This window comes from Condylostylus longicornis, unplaced genomic scaffold, assembly GCF_029603195.1.
Source record: "Condylostylus longicornis isolate FDR11 unplaced genomic scaffold, ASM2960319v2 ptg000001l, whole genome shotgun sequence".
NCBI classification, from domain to species: domain Eukaryota; kingdom Metazoa; phylum Arthropoda; class Insecta; order Diptera; family Dolichopodidae; genus Condylostylus; species Condylostylus longicornis.
Genome location: NW_026577970.1, coordinates 4609582 through 4627788, shown reverse-complemented (window position 1 = coordinate 4627788; position 18207 = coordinate 4609582). Strand labels below are relative to the sequence as shown.

The 18207-nt window shown below is 24.8% G+C and overlaps 1 protein-coding gene across 1 annotated transcript in view; it reads left to right on the top strand.

The window, feature by feature from the left end:
* The first annotated feature begins 542 nt into the window (after positions 1 to 542).
* LOC129618568 (voltage-gated potassium channel subunit beta-2) overlaps positions 543 to 18207 on the top strand; it is a 119208-nt gene continuing 101543 nt past the window's right edge. Inside the window, exons 1-2 of the mRNA XM_055533394.1 lie at positions 543 to 579; positions 2186 to 2500. The gene's annotated coding sequence lies outside the window, so the exon portion shown is untranslated. The remainder of the gene's footprint in view (positions 580 to 2185; positions 2501 to 18207) is intronic.

Sequence of the window (18207 nt, the reverse complement as noted above, 5' to 3'; positions counted from 1 at the left end):
GAACATTATTAAGAAAGAGAAAAAAATATACCTGAAAAGAACAAAATGAAATCAAAGTGAGTGCGAATGAGATAGAAAGGGAAATAAAAGAAAAATTATACTTTTTTCACTCCTTTTCATTGTTATTTAATTATTTTTCTTTCTTTTCTTATTTTTTTTTTTAAATATAATATGAAATGAACATGATTTCTGTAAAAAAGGATACAATCCATATTTTTATGTACGATATTCACATGTATGTATGTATGTATATGTCAGTCACATATATACTTCTTCATATAAATGTTACATATAGTCACATATTATTAGTACATAATATTAAATATATATAATAATAAAAGTACATAAGTACATACACACAGGCATGTATGCGAATTCTGACGTTTGTTCGTTCGTTATAATTTCACTTCGTTTCTTTATTTCGTTTTTCGTAGGTAATATATTTGTAACAGTATTTTTTTTGTTTTGTCATTTCTCTCTTTATTTTTTTTTTCTGTGTATTTTTTTTTTTAAAGAAATTTCACTTCATTGCGGTGTTACATCTGTTACGTATAAGTCACATGATTTTGTTATTAAACGGTAAAGCGGAAAAACATAAATAACGGCATATAGTAAAATATTAAGCAAAAAACAAAAAAAATAATAATCATAAAAAAATAAAATAAAAGACAAATAAACAAAATAAAAACAAACAAAAAGAAAATGAAAAAAAGTGTTATTTTTTAGTTTTTTTTTTTTGTTTTCATTCTTGTTTTTTTTTTTTTATTTTGGTTTGTTCTTTTGTATAGTTTTTAAAAGAACTACAACAAAGAAATTTTTTCTTTTCTTGTTATTATTATTAACATTTATTATTATTATTATATTTTTATTACTGTCATCATTATTATTATTATTATTGTTATTATTACTGTTGGTGGTGAAGAAGAAGAATAAGCTATGTGTAACAGTTTATTATTGTGTACACATAAATTATTTTTCAAAATATTTTTATTGCATATTTCTTGGGTGAAAAACAAAATTGAAAATTTTTCTTTTTGAAATTTTAATTGAAAAATGTTTACTAAAATAGCTAATACTCACAAGAGTTAAGATCTAGACGAGTACATTTTTTTTGTGTACCTATATATGCTAATACTTATAATATTGCTTTATACTAAAACTTTATAATAAATATTGTATTTTAAAATTTGGTTACTTTTAAAATTCTTCAATGTAAAAATTTAAATTTTATTGTTTAAAAAAAATTTTTCTATTATAAAATTTTAAATAGAATTTTCATTTAATTTCAATAACAATAATGCTAGTACCTAATATGAGCGACTGAGACACAGAGAGAGAGAGAGAAAGAAAACAATAGCAGGACACTTGTATGAAATATTTTTTTTTATTTTTCGAAGTAAAAAATTCCATATATTTTTTGAAAAGTTTGAATCATCATTGTTTTTTTGCCCCCATTAAAACCAAGTGTTTTTATTTAATTATTAAATAATTGCTAGTTATTTTAAATATACAATACTATTTACATATATATATATATATATATACAATGTATATAAAAATAAATAGAGAGAAAATAATTCTCTTTACTTCTCTTAAATAATAATAACATGTATACATGTAATTGCCATTTAGCCTAGTGTAATACACGTGTATGTATTCATTGTGCCTGCATAAATTTTTACTTTATGTATATATAAAATATTTTCAAATATACATACATAATAGCCATAATATATATACACTTTAATTTTCAAAAAATATTTTCAATTTGATTTTGGATATCATCAAAAACAAACTGAAAAACTAAAGCTCAGTTTTTAAATTCATTTTAAATTTATTTTAATATTTTTATTTTAAAAAAAAATTTTGTGTTCGAAATTCATTATATTGTTATACTTTTTTGTGAAATTACATTTGAATTTTTAAAATATTATATTTGTTGTTTGTTTGTTCTAAATAATATGACGAAACAAATGTTAATGTATAATGTAAAATGTTATATAAAACAATTTTATAACAAATAGAAATTTCCATTAATTTTTTTATAAAAGAACACAAGTGAATTTATGATTTACTCTAAATATTTAATAAAAAATAAATTAATTTAATTAATTAACATAAATTATTAATTAAAAAAATATATTTTTATATAAGGCCAAATTACGAAAAATAAATTTTGTTTTAGGAAAATAAAGCAATGTGGCAAAAAAAGACAAAAAATAAACTCACAATTAATAAAAATTCATTAATTTTATTTAATTTAATAAAAAATAAAGGATAAAAAACTGAAAAAAAGGAAAACAAAAATTTTTAATTATTAAAAATTTTCTTAGTTTTTAAGGATTTATTTTGTCAATATATTTCAGGGTATAAGATTAATTTTTAATATATTATCTATATACATATATATAAATTTCATTATATAAAGTATAATATCAATTAAAATATTATATTTAGAATTACGAAAAAAAATTAAAGCTTAATTAACTTAACAACAAAGGTAATTTTGAAAAATTTATAATCAGAAATTTTTTCAGAGCAATAAAAAGCAATTTAATATCAAACTATTTCTATAAAGGCCTATAATAAAACATTAAGTAAATTTATATTTACATACATATACATACGTACATATTAAATTATATATACGAGTATAAAAGATGACAAAAGATAAAACTTTTTTAGTGTAATATTTTATTATACAAACTTACATAAATAAATATATATATAAAAAACAATATAACAATAAAAATTTAAATGAATAAAATTATAAAAATTTTTTTTTACACCTTTATTGTATATTTATAAATGATTTTGTTTCAAAGTTATTTAAACTATTTTATAAGGAAAACTATGTATGTATAGTTAAAGATTATTGTATATGCAAGAAATTATATAGTTAGGCATAAACTCCAACAGAAAACAACAAAAAAAAAACCGAAGTTTTCAATAGTGTATCTATTGTATATAAATTGTATAAAGTTCAAATCGGAAAGCTACTAAATATAATAAGAGTCAAAAATGGAAGTCAATTTTGTTCTCGTAATTTTTATATTAATGTAGGAATTCAGTAAATTTTTATTAAATTTATTAGAAATTTAATAATTGTTAATATTAGAAATGCAATTTGCTTTCAGTCATATAAAAAATGTGTTTATGCATGTGTTTATATAAATTATTATTTATCTTCCTATATGGGGCTATATTTTAATAATTCAACTGTATTTGAGGCAGCCTCATCTTAGAACAATTATGGGTTGATTCACAATTACAAAATAAACGAACCTCTAGGTTTAAATGCTAAGGTACTGTTTGCAAATACAACAAAATCTAAGATTTAATCGGAATTTGATGAAAGATTTAATCTGAGTCTGTAAACATTATTTGAGTTCATAAAATGGCATATGTGATGGCAAATAATTGTAATTATGCTATTCCGATTTCTGATTTACTATAAGATATTTTTAAAAGTAACAATTTTTTTGTAAGGAATTTGAACGGCCGTCAGGTGATTTTTTAGTCTTGGTTATAATTTTTCTGAATTTAAATTTTTAAATAATTTCAGTCTGATATGTATGTAAAGAGACATCAGACTTTGTCGCGTATATTTAATCTTAGATTTTGGCTTGTATAATATCGGGAGGTAATTGCTATACAACTAGATAATTCGCAATTATTACGAGTAGTTAAGAGATATTGAACTTTAAAGATTTAGCAATAACAAATAATTTATCATGAAGTTATCTGGTTTTGGTATTACCATTTTCAGATATTTAAAGACACTTTTAAGCTTAGATATTTGTCGCAGATGAAAAAGCATTCGATTTTATGACGCCTAGGTTAAAATATGTTTATCTAAAAATATAAATTTTCGAGTCATCTAGTTGTAGCATTAACCTCACGATATTTAAACTGTTTGAAATTACTTTGATAATTTAGCTCCATAATATGTCTCAATTCTATTAACTTGTAATTTTTGTGTGTATATAGTGAACAGTATATAAACCGAATACACGATTCCGTAATATTTAATATTTCTAAAATATGATTATAAATATTTTAAACTAATTTTAGTTCAAATCAGCAAATTCACAAATAAAATTGGTTTTACATTAAATCGATATTTCGAATGCTTAATTTTTATACTTTTTATATCTCTTTCAAGTAAAAATGAAAAATTTTATACATACATCCGCACCATAATATTATAGATTTTTTTTTATACAATGAACAAAAATTACTATTCATTCTTATTTATGCAGACAATGAAAAATATATAGGACATGGTTGATTGGTTCTAGTTAATTCTTTTTTAATATTTCTTTAATTAAATTTCTAGAGAAATTATGCAATTTACTTTTAAATTCAGTAGAAGTATATATGTGTATATACACTGTATAATAAAGTTGGGTCAAACCAATGGTTTGTAATGTAGAACTTTTCCCTTCAACATGTAAAAATATTGCTTTTATAAACAATCTAGCATTGTACTACATCACTAAAATTACTTTTATTCGCATTTGAGAATATATTCCAAAAATTGCATACATTTAGGATAGGCAATGTATTGAATCTTTGAAATAAACCAAAAAAAATTCAAAGAAGCGTTAAAATAATGATGAAATTTAAATTGTTAATTAGTTGAGTTATGAAAAATAATTTTAATTTTTAATAGCACGAATTTACTGTTAGCTTTCTGTATTTACAGAAATTTGAAAAAGCTTACGGTTTCAGAAGTATGAGGTGCCAAAAATTCAAATTTTATAAATTTCGAGTGGCGATAACTTGAGAGGAGGTAGAAATGGAAAAAAAATTCTTTTAACGAAATGAACTAGTTGTTAGTGTCTAAAACCTGGTAAAATTTCAGACTTCTAAACCTTTCAGTCTAGAAGAAAAACGATAGCAAAAATTTGGAAACCACGGGTTTTAGGTAACGGTAAATTTTAACGGCCATTTTGTTTTTTTGTTTTTAAAGTTCAAGTATAGTATGGCACGGTAGAAGAAGCAAGCCACTATTTTTCTGGGTTTGCAAAATTTGGAAAATGCTTATGGTTCAGTTGTAATAAATAGTTGAAAAATGGCATTTTTAAGGGTTTGAGGGATATAAAATTTAAAGGGGGGAAAATAGGGAAAAATTTTCTTCTACGGAAATAAGTTTCTAGCAAAGATCTACGTATTTATGAAATTTCAGCTTTCTATCTTCAAGGGTATGAAAGTGTTGTAAACTTGTCCACGGACGGGCGGACGGACGGACAGGGTGAAGCTAATAAGCAGTTTTTTTGAAAAATAACCGAAAAATTTGTAAAGAAAATTAAAATTTGTTAAAAAAAGTTAAAAATAGGTTCCTGTCCAAAACTAATGTTTGAAAATCTCTCATTAGAGAGTTATTACATCAAAATACTCTAAATTTTTGTTAAAATTTAATATTTGCTTCTAGCTCTTATAATAGTGTATAGTCGGCTTTGTTAATCGCTAAATGACTTATCGTCATTCATTCTTATATACGTGTTCAGTTCTACATAGATTTTTGCAAAGATTTGAGTTATACTCGTAAAAATTTTTATGCCAAAAATTACAAAAATTTTCAAATATATTTGTTCACCTGCGAAATTAATGAATTTTCGGATTGCAAAAGTTCGAAATATAGAAATGTCACTGTTTTAAGCTCTTCATTTCACTTTTAATCAGTTTGTAAAACTAAAATAAAACATTCCTTTAATAATTCACTTTCTCTCTCAAAGTATATTTTTCTATATTCACTAAATTTTTACGATTTGTCGTTTATTTTAACTCAGGTGAATATTATGCGTTTGACACTGTTTAGTATCTAGTCAATGAGTGCGAAATTATATGAAATTTGTTTACATCACACTTGGTTGTTTGTGTATTCATTTACTCAATTGTTAACGTAGGGTTTCATTCCGCATCTCACTTATTTACTCACGGGTAAGAAAAATGTGATCATCATAATTTTTGAAATATAATTTTCAAATGAGAAAATTTTTTTTCATAATATTTGCATGTAATTAAATTAAAATGTCCAAAAATTTTCACCGTATAGTAAAAATTTTAAAATATTGAAAATATTTGAACTATTGTTGATTGAAATATTCAACACATAAAAAAAATCATTGTTTAAATGTAATATTTATTTAATTATTGATTTTTGTTTGAGTAGAAAAAAAGGCTTTTAATTTTTTTTTTGTAAATAATTTATTATGCAAATAAATAGTTCAATAATCGTTACTTTAATCTTACATTTACTCAGAGCCCACAACAAAAATAATTGATTTTTAATCTAATTTACACAATATTGCAGTAGTCACTAACTTTCTTGTTTTACCAAATCTATACATATACCACACAAGCTTACCTATGAACGAAAAAATTGAAAGGAAATCCAAATAAATACAAAAAAAAAACAATGGGAACAAAATGAAAACGGTAAAGCAAATAATAGTTAAAAAAAAAAGGTGTTCAATAAGTTTTCAGTCAGTTGATTTAATGTTAGTTATGACCCTTCTTGTATAGCCTATATTCGTACACACACACACACAAGCCCGAATACGTTTAATACCACAAATAATTTTTTATTAGTAATTTTTATGTGACCCTGAATTTCATTATCCTTGTATTCACATTTGTAAATGCATATTTATATTAATCATGCATGAATGTGTGTGTGCATGAATTCTTGTCAATATTGTTAAAAAATATAATATATATATATATATATACATATATATTTTTTTGGTGGTTTCTTTGTTTGTTTATAAAAAAAGAATAAAAATATTTTGTAACATTCAGGAAGAGCCGAAAACAAAAGTAAATCTATTGGGCGAAAATTGTTTTTTCTTTTATTTACTTTTACAGTTATTTTATTGTTTTACATTGTTTTTTGTTTTTTACATTGTATTCATTTTGTTGTCTAACCATAATATTTGGTCGGTCGATCTTTTACCAAAGGCATCACATTTATCGTTCGATAAAATAATGTATATACATTTTTTATTAGATTTCATTATAAAGGACACAAATATGTAGGTAACCATTATATAAAATCCAATTAATATGTCGCTAGGTTAAGCAATAAAATAAAAACAGAAGTTTTTGTTTATATGATTTCATATTATATAATAAATACTTTGTAGTCTTACACACAATAACAAATCAAGGTAAACTTGAATGAGAAAAAATAGAGTTGGAACAGACCAATCGTTTGTAAATTAACACAATTTCCCTAAGCAAATTGGCGATTCAAATTACCTGATTTTCTTAATTTTGTACGAGTATTATGAAAAATTTCTGAAATCTGTTCGGATAACATATTTGCTTGTAATTCTTTGATTTCATGGAAATTTAATAATGGTAAAATTAATGTTAACTTAATGTTCTTTTCCAATGCATCCAACATTGGAAAAGAAGACCAAACTAACAGTTAATTTTAATAACTATTTTTCCGCTGCCAGATTCTGGAGGTGTTTTTCGGTAGAAGAGAAAATTATAAATGAATCTACCCTTCCAGAGGTAACCAATTCTTTATGGTTTCGGTGCAAAAATCTTTCAAAAAAAAAAATGGCATTTCTAAGACTTTTCGTATTTATAACTTCCTGGGAAAGAAAAAGGAAGTAGGTACTCGTAATAATTTTCTTCTACAAACGAAAATTTCTAATAAAATTCCATTCGTGTATAAGAGCAGAGCTATTTGGATTAACAGACAGAATTATAAAACTGACAACCAAATTTTTATCCAAAATTTGTTGAAAATGCACTTAAAAGAAGAAGAAAAGGGGGTAAAAAGTATTTTTTTTTTTAAACAGAAAACAACCTCAATAAAATTTAATTGTAATTTATGAAAAGCACGGCAATTAAAATATTACAGGATAAAAGCTTAACTTTGTATGTCATGCCATCAGCATAAAAATAAATTACATTGTACCTATAGTTATACTTGAGTCATTTAAATACAATTACATTTATATTATGTATGTCTGTATATATGGGAAAATATATTAGAAATTCTAGTAACATTTTACTCTAAATTACAAAAAAAAAATCATTTTGAAAACGAAAATTTAATATTAAATTAAAAATCTCTACACTAGTTAATTAAAATTTCTAATTAGATTTTGTTGTACGTAACACAACACATGAGAAAAAATGGCAAGGATTCAGGATTTTGTTTTCTTTGCAAAATGTTAAATGATCTGAAAATTTTTATGATGATGTTGTAATTTTTCTTCTTAATCTTATTTAACAATCAAATTTCATCATAAATTTCATCAAATCAAAAATCTATTTCAACTGATAATTTGAAAATTTTTGGTTCTTTTTTGGGTTTTGCATTTTAATGATCTTATTAATTACTGTGATTTTAATAGCAGTTTTTCAATAGTTTTGCTATTTTATAGAAAAGTTGAGATTGTAGTTTAAAATAGCAAGAAATTTTTGTTCTAGCATTTGTGATAATGGCCACACTAAAAAGACGTTAGAACGATTTAAAAGTGTCGGTAGGAATTCAAGATCAATTGAAGTTCATATAAAATATGTTATTATTCGCATCTTGTAGGGCTTGTTAAATGTACAATGAAAAATTTTGAAAAGCAAATTAGTTTTAGAAATTTGAAGTCGATTTTAAAGTTATTGGGAGAAAATTATTCTCTATTACAACTTAAATCCCCCATTTATTTCTAGATTTTCCTATAGCTTAGGTTTTATTTTTTAAATTTTGTAATTAAATTATGACTTCGGATAAAAAGGATAATAATATTACATAACACGCAAATAAATTTTGGAAGATTAATAATTTTTATTAAAAAAGCAATTTTAATTATCAAGTGCTAAGCAGTAACTCTATAGACTTCTAAATATTTCCATTAGTTAAATATAGAATTTAGACATTTTAAGATTTACTGGTTATTTACGAAAGTACAAAATGAATAAGTAAATTCATTCAAATCATACGCTTTCAATAATAAGGCGCTTAAGTTTTAGTGACGAACTGTTGTGTAAGTTTTAGTGAAGACTGATTAAAATTGAAGAGTTATTCAAAATTTCTTTAAAAATTCGTTTACAATACAAAGCAGCAAAGTCGTATAATATTGTTAAATTTGTTCCGTGTCTAAAAAATATTGAAATTGTTTTTTATTCTTTGCATTCTTCTAGGACAAATCTTATATAGAAATATGCCTTTAGGGGTTTTTTTAAATTATGTTACAATTCTGCCAGTTGCGTTAACGAATTTAATAAACTAATCTGATGAGACGATATGTCTTTTTAGAGTTCTAGGCTTTAAATCCATATTAATAAGATTTATTTTAAAATTTTGTATAGATAAGCAATCGCAAATTGCACAATAAATTCGAAAAAGAACCATAACTATCTAATAGTTGTAAAACATTAAAGTTTTAATTTTTTGATTTATCATTTGGAAAAATAAATTCGCAAGCACTCACAGAATTCTATTTTGTCCCATGCAGGATGGTCTGGTGCCTTGTCATATATAAGTTGAAATTAAAATTTTCCACGTGGAGTTTGATATTTTGCAAATTTCTGTACAACCCAATTTGCTTTTCGTTAAAAATTGGTTCAGTTTTAACATTAATTCCAGTTAGTGTTAAAAATTCTTCAAAAATTATGTACTGAAGATATTTCAATAGTTCTAGAAGCGCGTTAAATTTTGTCCAAACAATACATTTAAAAATTCAGTTTTTTAGCAAATACTTGTGGAGAAAATTAGATTGAATTTAAATATGGCCTTATATATGACGATAATCGCAATGAGTCCGAGCTTGACTTAATAATAAGTTAGTAATAAAAGCGGAGTGTCTATAACATTTTAAAAATCATTAGTTACCCTATTACGATTAAAAGGATTTCTGTTACATAATCCGCCTTCATAATACAAAAACAATTTAATGGAAAGTCCTTTTTTCTTCCGATTTTTTAAAAAACATTTTTGTGATCTTAATTATTTTAATAAAATTTTCAAGTTTCTCAAATATCTAGCCATAAATTTATAAATAAATATAAGAAACACGTAATTTACAATAAGAAAACGAGGGCAACAGAAAAACAACTGCCCTCGCAAATTTTCAAAATAAGAAAAAAAATTATTGAAAAATTTTATTATATTTTTTTTTCTTGTACCCTTTATTTTCTTTGGCAGAAGCTTTGACGTTTAGTTTCTTAAAATCAATAACAATTTCTTATTAGCTAATTAAAAAAAAAGCAATTCAATAACGGTAACTGCTTTTTTTGTGAGTCTTTTTTTTAACAATAGTTGTGTGTTCCTTTTTCGTTATAAAAACTTCTCTCTTGACCTTTTACTTGAAAAAATCATAAAAATTTATACTTTGACAATAAAAATTTTATTCATTTTATTCTGGGTAAGCAGTAAATAGAAAGGAGAAAGAAAATTGTTTTCGATTAAGTGCACTTGGATTATAGTTGAAATTTGGATATTTTGATGGTAGTGCTATAAATATAACGAGGACTGATAAAACTTGACCATAATTCAACTTTGTGAATGACTTGTACATTTAAATATTTCGACTGTTATGTAGTGGGTATATGCGTTTACAAAGGCTAATAAAATCTTAAAAACAAACTAAGAATGTATTGGAATGGATTTGCTAAAAAATCAGATTTAGTATAAGCTCTTGATTCATAAATTTACAAATGGTATTATAAATTTATAATACTTGGCAATTTATAGCTGTATAGGAATAACAAATTTATAACATTGTTAAAAAAGGATTTTCAATTCATGCTGCATTTTATTCGACTTAAATTAAACTATAAGCAAATTTCGGATCCATTAATTTGCTTAACATCAATTTGGTAGTAAAATTTTTTAATTTTATAAAATCGGGAATGTAAAATTATTGGAAAACCGATATTCTAAAAATTTTTTTGAACAAAGTAGAGATTAAGGAACCTTTTTCAATTTCTAATCAGTTGCATAGTAGAGGTTACCAGTTTCAGTGGGTCAATCTCGCTCAATACCGATCTACACGAAAAGTAAAGGAATATGCGAAATTTTAAAACTCTAGCTTTTTGCGTTCTCAAATGTGCGTTTCAACAACAAAACGGGCAAACGGGTGGACAAACATATCTAGATTGAATTAGAATTTGATTCTGTCGCAAATTCATCCAACTCAGTTGTACATACATACGTCGCGACAAATTGAATATAGCCTATCCCTATAAGTATATGTAATATGTAGGTGAGTGTAAAAATCAAAATATTATTTTTTTGTAGAGGGCTGTGTAAAACGTTCTGAATAAAAAGAGAATACCCAGAAATTGGAATAAAAATCTTAAATTATTGGAATGTCCTCGTATAAAACACTTCGTATTGTTTCTTTAAAAGTTATTGCTTCGGAACATTATTTTAGCTGGTGACTTGACGGAGCACATTTGGCATCATTGCAATCATCTCGAATAATAATTGTTTTTCCATACAAATAATAATTATTTATGTATTAAGTATTTTGTATATATATGCGTGTATGTATGTATATACATATGTTTTGATGAAAAATGATTAAATAATTTTAAAAAATCATTCAGACTCCTACATAAAATTTTCAATTCAGATTTTTTAAATAATTTTTATCAAATTTTTATTAAAAACTTGAATATCAATAAAAAAAAATTTCATAATTTTCAATTAAAAATACTTTTAAAATTTTAATTAATTTTTCGAAATTTATAAGTATTGAAATTTAGTGCTCAGGTTAAGTATTTTTTTTGTTTTTGAATCCTTGAAAAGATATTCTGTTTTTAGATTATTATTTTATTTATCTCTCGATCTGATCTTGTGACTTAAGGAAGGTATTGATTTCACATCTGATTTAAATGAATCATAACAAACGGTATTTGCTATAAATGACAGATACCGAACTACTCAGAATTTTAAAAGAAAAATTTTTACTACTCTATATAGGAAAAATCTTTTAGAAATAGGAGCCGTTATACCTCTAACAGATAATATTGCTTTTCGCTAAAAACAAAACCTTACAAGTTGTCCGATCATAGTACGAATTATCTTAATAAGTGTTGTCGTTCTTATACCATAAATCTTCAAGAGTCTCGATAGAAGTAGACGTATTAATTAAATTTATGTATCAATTTTTTTCAAAATACAATGTAAGATAGATTGAGTAACTTTATATGGGATTAAATCTGGTACCAGAAATTGAAGTTTTACAAGGATGCAAACAAATTTAAGTTTTAGTACTAGAATTAAGAAGCTTAGACTGTGAATATAAGTTGCTAATCAGTTAAATTAATTAGTCTTTCTCCAAATATAATTTAGAATATGCATATGACATTCGTTCATGATGCTGTTCACATCCAATTTTATTAAAAAACTCAACATAATTACTTACACATAAGCGTTTACATGCATGTTACACATATGAAATACTGATTGAAGATAAATCAGGTGTTAATAATTTTTGTGTACCTTCGCATATTGATTATTAGCATTATAAAAGGGTTAAATTTTTTTTTGCATTTTTTCTTTTTTTTATAATATGTTAGCAGATTTTCATAAATTATTCAAGTGGTAAAATATCGGAGTACTAAAATAATGCGAATATATTAAATAATTAATTTTCAACTTTTAATCTATAAAAGTTTTAAGATTTTTTTTATCACCAAGTACCTTTTGACTTTTACATTATATTTTTTATGATGTGAGATAAAATTAAGAAAATTCTAAACATGATAATGAAGACTCAACGTTTCTGATTTTAACATATTAAATTTTTTTTTTTGATCGTGCGCGGGTAATTTAATAATCTTTGCGTAGTTTGAGTTCCATAATAACATATTTCCATAAATAACAGTAATTTACTATCTGTTCAAGTGACGCAACCATTATAATTGGTTAAGCCAAATACATTAATTTTGCTAATCAGAATTTGGCATCATAATAATTGTTTTCCCCTAATGGGAAATGCTAAGGGAAATTGATTAGAAATTGACTGTATGTTACTATTTTTTGTGTTTCCCAAAAAAATTCGGCAAATTAAAATGATCGGTAATTAAATTTATTACACTTTTAGAATTTTTAAAGGAATATTTTTCTTATATTGTACATTGCAAAATGAGGAGATGATGCATCACGACTTAAAAGATCTAATGTGCCCTCCAATATGAATGTCCAGTGTTCTACTTAGAGTACTGCTCGAGGCCTACATTTTTAATGAATTCGACCAATTTAACCGAGGAAATATTCTACAACGGCTTGTCCACTAAAGAGGATCCGCTTAAGTTGCCGGTTCTCTTATTGATCAACGCTCCACTCTCATTGAGAATATTTCTCTTAAAGGACTAAGAAGAATTAATTATTATCCTTAATTTTCAAAAAACTTTTGTGCTAAATTCTTATAGTTTGGGGTGAAAGCATGGTCTAATAAATTTATACGTAATTGTGCCAGGCTGACAAAATGTCATTATAATTTTGACGATTTCATAATGGAAATGTGCTTTTGTTATTGTGCCGACTAACCATTTTTAAAAATATTCGAAGAGAAAAGGAATTGCTATTTCAGAATTTGAATCAGGATTAGTTCAAAAATTCTAAAATGTGATATTATTTTAAATCAATCTAAAAAACAGGAATGCAATAACAATAATTGGAGTAACATCGACCGTGCCATTGTTTAAAAGATTTGTGCATAATACTTTAATAAATTTAACAGAATTTTGGGTATCTTTTTATCATGTTTTCAACAAAATTGAAGAAAAGTATTGTCTTATTATTTGCACTATGTGAATCCGCCACCTACTACTGCCTTTGAGATAGAGATATGAAATTTAATACACAAATAATTTTAGGTGAGTTTCTGATTTCTCGAGAAGAAAGTATTGTCCTACGTCTCTAATCCGATAATTTTCTACACTATTTTCTATTTTATTGGGTCGAAACCGCGAAAATTGTTTAAATTTCACGAACACAGAAAAATAGGAACTTGTTTCTTCTACACAGGCAAATAAATTGACGGTTGATTTGGAACGGTATCTTAATTTTCTATCTAAAATACAATACGAACTCCATTTTCATCTAATAGTAAGATTGATAAAGGAAAAAATACACAATTGGTGTTCGTTTTTTTAAAATAAGTAGGTATATCAAATTTAGCTAAAAGCAATGATTTATTTTTCTTTCCGAATTCCCTCTTATTCACAGAAGGAGATTATTTATAAGAGGATATCAAATATTGTTTGAGTTTTCGATGTTTTTTTTTATAAAAAAAAGATAATATTTTTCTTCTTTAATAAATTTTATAATTTTAAAGGTTGACTAGTAGTGCAAAAAACCGAATCACATTAAATAAAACTTTAGAAAAGAAAACCTAATAAATTACAATATGAAATGGAATTGCAAAAATGTTTAACCAATCTTAGATATTGCTCCATTACTCATGCTATTTATTATAGTACATGTGAATATTATGTATGTACACCAAAAAGTATATTATGATGAACAAATTTATGTTCAATAGAAAATTTTCTAAACATATAAACATACATACATACCCACCATTATATACAAAGCTAGAGATACTGCATCAAAAATTGGTTTCTTGTCAATTTACTCAGAATACCAATATTTTATGAATAGATGATTAAAATTATGTGATTTATCGTTAAAATAAGCTTTCGTTTTTTGAAACGTGTCAAATGATTAACATTGTGGAACAAAAATTTTTTTCATGCTGTAAAATAAAATAGATAATCTAAGTGTAATTTGCGGTTCGCATGATTCTTATGACTAAGACACCCATGAAAACTAAAAATAAATAAAGAATTTGTGTTGGACTTAAAAGTTTTAAACCAGGGCAGTGGAATAGAAGTCGAAATCTTATTCTTCAATTCTTACTGTAAGCATTCTGCAATTCCAATTGAAGCTGGATGATGAAGAACTTCAGTAAGAGAATGCAAAGAAGCAAAGTTTTTTTACGACTTCTGCAAATTTTGCGAGATGAATAAGTTTTGTTAAAAATTAAAACTAAAAATTTTCTCCGGCTTTTTCGGAATTTTGTGAATACCGAAAATTAAGAATACTGTATTTTTCCCCATGATTTAATATTAAATCATTTTTCAGGGCTATTTCTTTGCAATATTGCCAGACTTTCTCCTTTCATCGTGTTCAGATTTACTGTATATAGAAGAATAGGACCATAGGTTCAGCAAAGAAATTTCAAAAAATCATTTGAAAAAATTTTAACCCAAATAATTATAAAATATACGAACTTTATTTTAATCCACCGTAACGATTTGTCTGTTTGATTGTTTACAAAATTTAATGTAGCAGACTACTTTGGTTATAAACTCTTCATCCTGTTTCAGTTCTCAGTTGTTACCTCAAATAATAAAAATGCCAACTACAAGTTGTCGCAGTTAAGAATTTTGTAAAATCTGTTACTTAATTTTACTTTTCTTTCAATAAAATTTAAATAAATTTCAAATTTCTGCAGTCATGGATGGGGCAGAGTGGAAAATTATTGATTTTTTATACTTTTCAAAATTACTTAAAACAAAATGATTTTTCATTATTTTGAGCTAGAAACGCATGCAACTTTATTTTAGTATAAGGTGAGCAATTACAGTAACAAAATGCTAAATAATGACAATGATAATTGAAATGAGTTGCCATCTCGTTCTAGTATTCCCATTGTTGTTCAGGCCAATTAAATCTTAAAACATTAACATTCCGCATAAGTTTAAACCTAATCACGATTCTCAAATAATAGACTATAATAGAATGTTGTAAATATTAGGGAGTTTTTATGTCAACTTCATGAATGTGTTCAGGAACTCTACTTATTCTAATTAAATTAAGTTCAAATTCTTTACATATTTTCATGTTATTTAAATTCATTATTGGTGTTGTTATAAAACAAAAAGCACAATTGAAAATTAAATGCAATTCAAAATAAAATTATTAATTCTAAATGTAACTTAGAAATCTTTTAAGTTTCCCTCTATTCATGAAGCAAAATTCTTATAGAATTTAAAATAATGAAAATATGTTTGCATTCTTTAACATTTTTACATTATTATACTTATGTTCATAGTGTATATATTTAGATTAGCATTTGAAGGTTTAAAAAAAAAACGTTGCTAGTTAATTCAAACAAGAGCTATGACAATAAAATTAAATTGAAAATCAGTGTATTTTTACAAACAAATGCAAGAATTAACTAGCATATGCAGTGTTGCCATTTTTGTTGCAATAACGTAATTCTACTGAAATTTAACATGTTTTATTGCAGCAATGCAATTTTTAAATTAAAACAAATAACAAAAATCTGCTGCATTATAACGGAATGTGTACGATTTTATAAAACGACAGCACTCTTAACAAATGTATTGATTTACATAATCCACATACCTATTTACATACATATATGTATGTAGATATAGCTAAATTAATATATAATGGAAAAATACAAGCAAACGAAAGTAAACAACAATGTTCTCAAAGGTACCTACATATTATACAATTTCTGTGTTAAAGTTGAAAAGAATAACAGAAAGATCATGTGTACCAACACGTTCCCTGTAAAATTAACTATGTAAATTTTTTTTTCCTTATGTTTTTCTTTTACAAAAAATATGTACATATGTAAGTGCATATTATACACAATTTACAAATGAAATAAAATATTTAATTGTGATATAAGACTAAAATGCTTATTTGTTATTCAAGTACACAATACACACAGGTTTCACTGCAAATAATGCAAAAATTTAAACATTTTAGTTTTTGAAGTTCACCATTACAAAATTCATTTATTACTTCTTTGGATATGGTAAAGGGTAGAACTGTGTAACTTAACACTTTGTTTCATTTATGTAATGATGGGTATATAATAATTATATTATGTATGTGAATTGTAATTAAGGAAAATGTAGCCGATGATATCTTATATGTACACATAATATATTTATATTTACATATAACAATAAAATTTCAAGGACTGCATTTTCATTATGCGAAAGAGGTTACACAATATTCTCCTTGCATACACATTACTTAAATAGAATACATTTACATTAGTAAACAGTTACAAGCAAGTTAAAATGAATTAGTCTTTGTATGACAATTCCTGAATTATTTATTTTAGTGGTTTATGTATGTACAGGTTTTAATGAATAATCTATGGAATAATAACTTAAACTGTATAAAATCAATTAATTACCTTAGAAAGACAATCATTAACTTAAAAACAATTAAAAAAAACATTTGATTAAATTATTAAAAAAGAGTTTTTGTATTATTTTTAGTTTTAGGATTATTTTGGATTTGTTTCGAAAATCTTGATATTTCTTTCAGTTACCCAAGTTTAAAATTACCTCTGCCTACTCAAATTGTTTACGGTAGGCTAGTCACCTACCTAGCTAACTCTCTATGACTATAGAAACTAGGGCATGATAGATATCATGCACTAGCCCTATACTTCTCCTAGGAGTGAAGAAGGAAAAAAAAAAAAAAAAAAACTCAAATTGTACCAAATACAGTTTCCCTCAGAAATTTTTGATAAATTTCTTTGTATACTTTAATATTTACCTTGTTCCTTGTTCCAAAATTTCAAAATAATTTCATTTAAAATATTTATACCTACATACTAAAAGTATCTGAGTTCAATTAAGAATTTTATCAAGATGAAAAAGAGGGTTCAAGTTCCGATAATCTAGAAAATTTTAAAGTTGAATTAATTAGTAAATCCAAAATTTTTTATTTCCCTTTTGCATTGATAATTTTATTAAAACGTTTTTTTTTATTTTTCAAATTCCCGAAATGAAAACGTCATTATTAGAAAATTAATGTTTTCGGGAAATTAAGCAAAATTAGAAACTGGTTATTTTTTCAAAATTTTTTTAAATCATAATCAATGTTTTCTCTTTTCGTGAAATTTTAATTCACTAAAATATTGTCTTATAAGATTTTGCAAAAGCTTTCTGTGCTTCTTTCAGCCTTCGATTAAAATAAAAACTCCAAAAAACTGAAAAAACTTTTCTAAATCATAACTGTTTTTCACAAAGCTTCTGCAATAAACTCGATTAGAAGCCATTCTTTTTACTTCTGCGCATATCAAGTTATCTCCTAACTGTTCTCTGCCATACGAGTATATTCTTGAATCATCTAAAATTTCTAATATCCCGTGGATTTTACTCTTATGCCTG